The sequence below is a fragment of the Antennarius striatus genome, chromosome 22 (genome assembly GCF_040054535.1).
Source record: "Antennarius striatus isolate MH-2024 chromosome 22, ASM4005453v1, whole genome shotgun sequence".
In the NCBI taxonomy this organism is placed as follows: Eukaryota; Metazoa; Chordata; class Actinopteri; order Lophiiformes; family Antennariidae; genus Antennarius; species Antennarius striatus.
The window spans coordinates 14,780,189-14,789,023 of NC_090797.1; positions in this window are offsets into that span (position 1 = coordinate 14,780,189).

The following is an 8,835-nucleotide window of genomic DNA, read 5'->3' on the forward strand; positions in this document are numbered from 1 at the left end:
TCCAACACATGCAGACACAATTATTAAAATTACAATTAGCTGAGGCTAGGGCCAAGGTAAATGACAAGAAGGTCAAGAAGAACTCTAACCACGCTGGCAGTGTTTTGTGGCAGGGTCGTGGTGGCTGGTCTTGGGCTAAAGGAGGACGAGGAAGAGGTGAAAGCTATGGCGGCAGCAGATTATACTCAGTTAATCAGCCTGGATGTTTCATCTGTTGTAATCTTAATTATTGGAGTCGCAGTTGCAAACAGGCCCGACTAAGACCACAAGGGTACGCTCCACAACCACCTCGAGACAGAGGATTTCCATATGCTCCAGGACGTGGCACCGGGGGCATTTATCCATGGGCACCAAACAACCAGTGGGCAAGGGGACCGACTGGACACCGCAGTATGGTCAATATTACACTGGGGAAACAGTAACAGGGGAGGATGATGACCCCTACTGGACAGATTAGGGATCCTTGGGCAGGCCCGGAAGCAACAGAACAGCTGAACCAATGCTTCCTATGACTGTGTGTGTTAAGACTGTCAGCGGCCTGATAGACATTAGAGCCACATACTCCACTTTCGATACACCTGTACCGCAGTCAATGTTAACATCTGACAGCATATTATTGATGGGCTTCTCGGGGAAACCACAGGTTCTGCCTTTTACCAAACCGTTGCCCATTGTGTTCGCGGGACATAATTTTAGACCCAGTTGGTACTCAAGTTTTTTGCAGTGAAGCTGGACACAATGGACAATGGCTGATGTGACCAGTTCCAACCTCACCCACTGCTGACATCTACTTGGCGCCCGCCGTCTGTAGCCGTGAACTGCAAGTAAAAATGCGCCAAGAAAATCTACTCTTTACCAATACCTCATTTATCATGGAGTGGTCACGGGTCCGGATAGAACCATCATGCGGTCCAGATCTGGACCGCGGTCCGCCATTTGGTTTTCCCTGCTCTATGGAGAGAGAGAAAGAGCGAGAGAGAAGAGGAAAAAAAAGGCGCACCAGATTTTTTTCCCTAGTCACACCAGTGCTCCCAAATATATTCAATATTCACACTGATAAAAATTTGGGTGCATATGCGACCAAAATGGTCACAATTTCAAGCCCTGGTTCCGTGTATGCCATGTGGAAGCCCTGGATTCAGTCCCTGGATTCAGACATGCACCCTACCTGCCTCCTATCGATCCTCTACATTGCACACTGTTTTATGATAGTGACCACGGTGGAACATACAAAGATAGGCTCAGATCACACATAGACGATAGCTGGTAGTTACATTCCGATGAACATTTACATCTCAACTGAAGGCGTTGTGGCAAACACGATTTTGAGACCAGAACAGAACATGTTGTTTGAGATGGGAAGCACATCAGTTCCCCACATTTCATTGGCTGTGTCTTCAGGGCATGAGTCAAGGGAACTGGGACCCACGGTCAAACGCTTAGTTAGCTTTACTGATTGGCAGGATTCACAAATTCAATTCTCACTATCAACTAAATCATACAGAATTTTAGGTTCCATGACTGATACGGCGACACTGCAACATCACCTCATTTCACGCGAACATGGCAGAGACTTAGCAGATCACAAGGATAGCCAGGTAATGTTAGATTCTACCCCCAAAGGGATATGGTCTACAGGTCCATTTGATGTAGGGCGTTGTAAAGTGTAGGAGCCATACGTGAGGGTTGGACCAATGTGTATGTGTCTGATGGTGCATGTGTGGGTATTGGTTTGTGGTGGGAGGAGTGGCACTGGGTGTGTCTCTTAGAAGTTAATAATTAATGCCACTCACCTGTTGCACAGGTTGCTTGCTGGTTATGACGTGGGGTGAACACCGGGGTGAAACTTTCTGTTGACCACTTACACATACACCTACATTTACGGTTATACTTTTTTGATTATCTGTATTATTGTCTTTGTTTTATGGGCACCCAGCTTATTAATAAAGATTATTGAGGAGTTACAGAAGTTAATTGCAATTAATCGGATCACGCGTCATCAATTAACCAGTGGCGAGGCGTCAGGGCCAGCAAAGCCTTCTCTGCTGGCTTAAAACATACTCAGTAAAACACACTTATTAGGCCTTCTATGATGCTGACACCTGCTGGTGCAAATGAGTCATTGCAGGGCAGTGGTGGACAGCGTTGCTCCTCGGACACACATCTCCAATGGTTTGTGGAGTAAACCTAACTTGCTACCTCAAACTTTGCTGCTAGGTTAGGTTTCATTTGTCATTCTGCGACACATCGAACCTGAACCAGGACATTCGCCGCTACCCACGATGGCTGAAGGAGGAGAAGAGGTAGATCTGGTCATGTATGAGAACATCACGACAAGTAGAATCAGGACGCTGTACTTTCTGCAGATGGATTTAAAGCACGTCTGGAGGATTTTGAGTTTTGTTTTTTACTCAACACATTCAATGGGATTTTTGAACATGCTGATTGTGCTTTTTGCAATACTACAGACAAAAACGTTGGATTTACAGTCATTTCTACCCTGTGCTTGATGTTTGGGAGCCACTTTTGCTTTAACATACACTATCCATCATGCCTGGCATCAACCCTGGAGTTTCTGCAGTGGTAAGTTTTTGCTATTATTGTTATTACTATTATTATCATTATTATTTGGGCTGATGAAGTTTATCTAACATTTTTACTTGATTGAAATCCTTTGGCATAGGAGACCTGTTATAATTGCCCTTGAAGTAATAGTTTAAATAAAATGTGAGGTCTTCAACTCCCACCACTCATAGAGCTCCTCCCAGACTCCGCACCAGGCTGGGGACATTGAGTCAAAGTGGACCATATTCTCCACCTCCACTGTTGAAGTGACCGCTCAAAGTTGTAGCCACAAGTTCTCCAGTAACTGTTGCAGCGGCAACCCCCAAACCTGGTGGTGGACACCGGAGGTAAGGGATTCCATCAAGCTGAAGGACTCTTATCGATTGTTGTTGAATCATTGGACTCTTGTGGCAGCTGACAGGTATAGGCAGGCAAGAGCACTGCAGCCCCACTGGTCATGGAGGCAAAAACATGGGTCTGGGAGGAGTTTGGGGAGGTAGTGGGACACGAGTAGGAGGGTGGATGGATTAGTTAGAGGATCTCCATAATCCCACTACCATGCCTTCCATGGAGGAAGCAGAGGCAGACAACTCAGAGTTGGACTTGTACATCACCCCGAGCTGAAGTCATCGAGGTGGCTGCCAAGCTCCTCAGTGACAATACACTGGGGGTAGATGAGATCTGCCCTGAGTACCAGAAGTCTCTAGATGTGTCTTGGCTGAAGCATCTCTGTCATGCCACATGGCAGTTGGGGACAGTGCTTTTGGACTGACAGACTGGGGTAGTGGTCCTGCTTTTTAAAGAAGGGGGACTGGAGGATGTGCTCCAACTGTAGGGGGATCACACTCCTCAGCCTCCCAGGGATTGTCTATTACAGGGTTACTGGAGAGGAGGATCATACCTATAATCGAACCTTGTATTTCTTTACTGAGAGCTATACAGTGCCTGTATGACAGAAGTCAGAGTTTGGTTTGCATTCCCAGCAGTAAGTCAGACCTGTTACAGGTGCAATGTTGGACTCCGGCAGTGCTGTGCTCCACTGATTCTGTTCATTAAGGACAGAATTTCTAGTTGAAGCCAAAATCTGGAGGGAGTTCAGTATGGGGACCAAAGGATTTCATCTCTGCTTAATGCAGATGATGTTGTCTTCTTGGCTTCATCAAACTTGGACCTTCAGCATGTAGTGTGGTGGTTTGAAGCTGAGTGTGACTCGAGTGAGATGAGGATCAGCATCTCCAAATCTAAGGCCATGGTTCCCGATCGAAAAAAGGTGGTCTGTGCTCTCTGGGTTGGCCGAGAGTCTTTGCCTCAATTGGAGGAGTTCACATATCTTGATCTTGTTCACAAGTGAGGGGCAGATGGAGAATGGGATTTACAGTTGGAGCAGCGGCCGTAGTGATGCAGTCGTTGTATAGGCCTGTTGTGGTGAAGAAAGAGCTGAGATGAAGCTCTGTATTTATGGGTCAGTCTATGATCCCACTCTCATGGCCCAAAGTTTAAGGTCATGTCCGAAAGGACAACATCCTGGATGCAAGCAGCTGAAATGAGTTTCCTCTGTAGAGTGGCTGGGCGCACCCTTAGAGATAGGATGAGGAGCTCAGTCACCAGGGAGGAGCTCGGAGTAGAGCCGCTGGTCCTCGCCTCGAGCGGAGCCTGCTGTTGCTCCTGTGACCCGGACCCGGATAAGCAGATGAAGATGGATAAATGGATGAAAAGAGTTTAGTTAATGTGAAAATATTTTACTATTAATGCAGTCTCATTTCAGATCATGAGTCATGAGTCATCATTTCAGATCATTTCAGATCATTTCAGATCATGAGTGGTTTGATATCTGACTATGGACAGCCACCAGTAAGACTGGCATATACTCCATTCACACATTTATTGAACAGATGAGTCTGTTCATGTCTGAACAGACTCATCCGCAGAGCAGGCTCAGTGGTCGGGCTGAGCCTGGACTCTGTGGAGACGCTTCTGGAGAGCAGGACCATGTCTAAAATTAAGGCCATCATGAACAACACCAGGCACCCCCTACACACCACCTTCTCCCAGCAGAGAAGCACCTTCAGCGGCAGACTGCTGTCACACAGCGCCTCCACAGAGAGGCTGAGGTCCTCCTTCGTGCCCCGTGCCATCAGGGGGTACAATGACTCTCTCAGGAGGAGCGGGGGGGAGGTGGCGAGGTCAGCACGGGGTTGAATATGGATTTAATTTAATTTAAATTTAATTTTATACTGTTGTATATATATATATATATATATATATATATATATATATATATATATATATATATATATATATATATATATATATATATATATATATATAATTTATTTATTTTTTATACTGTTTTATATTTTAATTCAATTTTATACTGTTTAGATTTTATTTTATACTGTTTATATTTTAATACTGTAATATTTTTAAATTTTATACTGTTTATATTTTAGTTATAGTTTAGTATATAAGTCCTGTTAGTGCTACATGTGTCTGTCTGTTAGTGTAATGTATGTCTTGTGGTATGTCCTGTGATGTCAGTGTTTCCTTTTCTCCTGGTGTTTATCCAGTATTATTTGTTATTTAATGCCTGAGCAGTGGATATATGCAATTTCCTCCGGGATTAATAAAGTATCTATCTATCTATCTATCTATCTATCTATCTATCTATCTATCTATCTATCTATCTATCTATCTATCTATCTATCTATCTATCTATCTATCTATCTATCTATCTATCTATCTATCTATCTATCTATCTATCTATCTATCTATCTATCTATCTATCTATCTATCTATCTATCTATCTATCTATCTATCTATCTATCTATCTATCTATCTATCTATCTATCTATCTATCTATCTATCTATCTATCTATCTATCTATCTATCTATCTATCTATCTGACTTGTGTTTCCACAGGTGTTTTTTCTCCATCCACCCGGAGAAGGGACAGAGAAGACAAAAACATCTCGCCTTCATGTGAACCCCGGAGTCCTCACCTTGATTCAAGAACTTTCAGATCATGAGTGGTTTGATGTCTGACTATGGACAGCCACCAGTAAGACTGGCATATACTCCATTCACACATTTATTTAAACTGTTGAGCAAAATTTATATTTAACGAGCAGGAATTTATTATTTTATTTTTTTGTCTCTTGGGCATGTTATTACTTTTATTTTGTTTTTCCACTGTTTTTATTTTTGTTTTGGTTTTTAAATAAATTACTAATGATTAATGCTAATGACTGAATTAATAATGATCTGCAGTGAGAGCAGGGAACAGGTGGAGGAGAAACTAGAGAGGTGGAGGTTTGTCCTGGAAAGGAGAGGAATGAAGGTTAGCCGCAGTAAGACAGAGTACATGTGTGTGAATGAGAGGGACCCAAGTGGAAGAGTGAGGTTACAGGGAGAAGAGATCAAGAAGGTGGAGGATTTTAAGTACCTAGGCTCAACAGTCCAGAGCAATGGAGAGTGTGGAAAAGAGGTGAAGAAGCGTGTCCAGGCAGGATGGAACGGGTGGAGGAAAGTGTCAGGTGTGATGTGTGATAGAAGAGTTTCAGCTAAAATGAAAGGAAAGGTGTACAAAACTGTGGTGAGACCAGCGATGTTGTTTGGTCTAGAGACAGTGTCACTGAGGAAAAGACAGGAGAAAGAGCTGGAGGTAGCAGAGATGAAGATGCTGAGGTTCTCTCTGGGAGTGACCAGGATGGATAGGATCAGGAATGAGAACATCAGAGGGACAGCACCAGCTGCTAGCTGCTGTTAGCGACCTGAGCAGCTAGCGGTCCAATGAGTCCGGTCACTTTTGCTTGTGTCTTCTCTGGAGGGTTCTGTTGGGTTTTTCTGTCTATTAAAGGGCTTTGAAATGTCTCTTGACGTGATTAAGAGCTATATAAATAAAAGTTGATTGAGTCTGACTCAGGAGGTGGAGCTAAAGGAGAAGAGGAGGAGTATGTAGAGTGGAGGATGAAGACGAGTGTCTGTAGTGGGACGATGAGCTAATGAAGCAACAGCCAGGACTAAGACATCAGGGGTCGGGGGTTAAAAGCTGTTTTTATGCCACTAGAGGGCGCCACCACATTCTAGACCTCACCTTCACTGGAGGGAGGCTAAGGCTAGCTGTTCATGCTAGCTACAAGAAGTATCTCAACAGATGTCTGTGACATAAGGACATCCGTCTCTCATCCATCCATCCGTTCACCCACTTTGACAGACAGCTTGTGATCCAACAGGCTCTTAACCATTAATGAAACACACACACACACACACACACACACACACACACACACACACACACACACACACACACACACACACACACACACACACACGGGACACTTGGATGAAGGTGATGAAGGGAGGACACATCAGTACAAAATAATGGATATGAGCAGCTTTAATAAAGAAAACTGAAGATCCAGCCTTCAGGAGTAAAACCTTACAGTTTGACAGTAAATGTCAGAGTGATCGTCAGGCTAACAGGAAGTGCTAACAGCTGTCAGTGATAAAAGAGTCACACCAAAACCCACAAAGAAACTTGTGGGTTTTGTTTATTAGCAATATTTGAAAAAAGTTAATTTGTTAAATATTATATTGACTTATTTTTGTTATTTTAGAATTATACCTCCTCCATGAAACGCACCAGAAAGACTAACAATAGATGTCAAGGTAATGTTTAGCATGAGCACAATGGCTTGTGGGACTTTTTTTCTTCATTTATATTTCATAAGTTCATTTATTGATGGCCTGCCAGGACCTCGTCTTCGTCCAGCAGCCTCAGAAGCATCTCCCTCAGCTCGAACGGCACCATCTCCTCCTCATCGTTGTTGAAGGAGTCTGTGCTCTCCTGCTCCTCAAAGATGTTCCACATCGGAGTCCTGGAGTTCTGCTGGACACACACACACACACACACACACACACACACACACACACACACACACACACACACACACACACACACACACACACACACACACACACACACACACACACACACACACACACACACACACACACACACACACACACACACACACATCAGCCTTCATCCAGTGATGCAGTTTTACAAAAATCAGACTCCAAATGTCTCCAAACGATGGTTTCCACTGATCAGTGCTTCCACTCAGCCAGCAGAGGGCGCTGCTGTGGAGATGCTGCTGTTCTTGGCAGACCTTCAACAGAACCAGTGGACTGGTGGCCCCTTACCCTGTTCCTGTCATTGGATCCAGGCTGTCGGCGCGGGGGCTGGGCCTCCAACAGTCGTCCACCAGGAAAGGCGTGTTTATAGAAGCAGATGGCGCCAAAGGGACATGTGCCACGCCCCTCATCAAAGTAGCGACACGGCTTGTTCCTGAAGGAGACCGAGAAGACTGTCAGGGATTCAGACACATCAGACAACACCGCCCACTCCACAGCCCAGATGTTCTCCTGCAGATCTACTAGTATAGCCCCACCCACTAGTGTAGCCCCACCCCTTACCCGTTTCTAGCCCGGCCCACTTACCGCATGCCGTCCTTGTATTTCTGGATGATATATATATATATATATATATATATATATATATATATATATATATATATATATATAGATGCAGTTGGTACCATGTAGTACCTTGTACACACACACACACACACACACACACATACATATACATATATATGTATATATATATATATATGTATGTGTGTGTGTGTGTGTGTGTGTGTGTGTGTGTACAAGGTACTACATGGTACCAACTGCATCTAAAGTACTGTGTGTGTGTGGTGCATTGTACCATTACCTCTAAGAGCCGAATCTATCTTCTGATTGACATAGTCCCAAATACTAATATCTTTTAAAGAATGTAGCTGGGCTACAACCGTCAACTCCGTGACGACAGCGGCCGTGGACAGTGAAGCAAAGTCTTTTGAACAATAACAATGACCTAGGACGATCCAGTCCAAAACATTGTTCTTCCTCTCCCAGTGGCCACAATTAACAATGGTAAGCAGAAAACCTGTTGTAATAATCAAATTTCTGCAATTGGACTGACTAAGTTAAAGGAGATGAGTGATAATGTTGTAAGATCAATTCACTAAGATAGAAGATAAGAGGTCAAGGTTGGAGTCCTTTCGGTAAAGTACCATTGGGGTTGAAGACCCTCCGAATGGCAATTTCAGTTAATATCCCTTGGGTTCATGTCCCTCCGACTTTGATTCAGTAATTAAATGTAAATTGGTAAAACCAGTTTAGATAGGGTTAAACCAGGAGAACCACTGACTGGGCAAAACA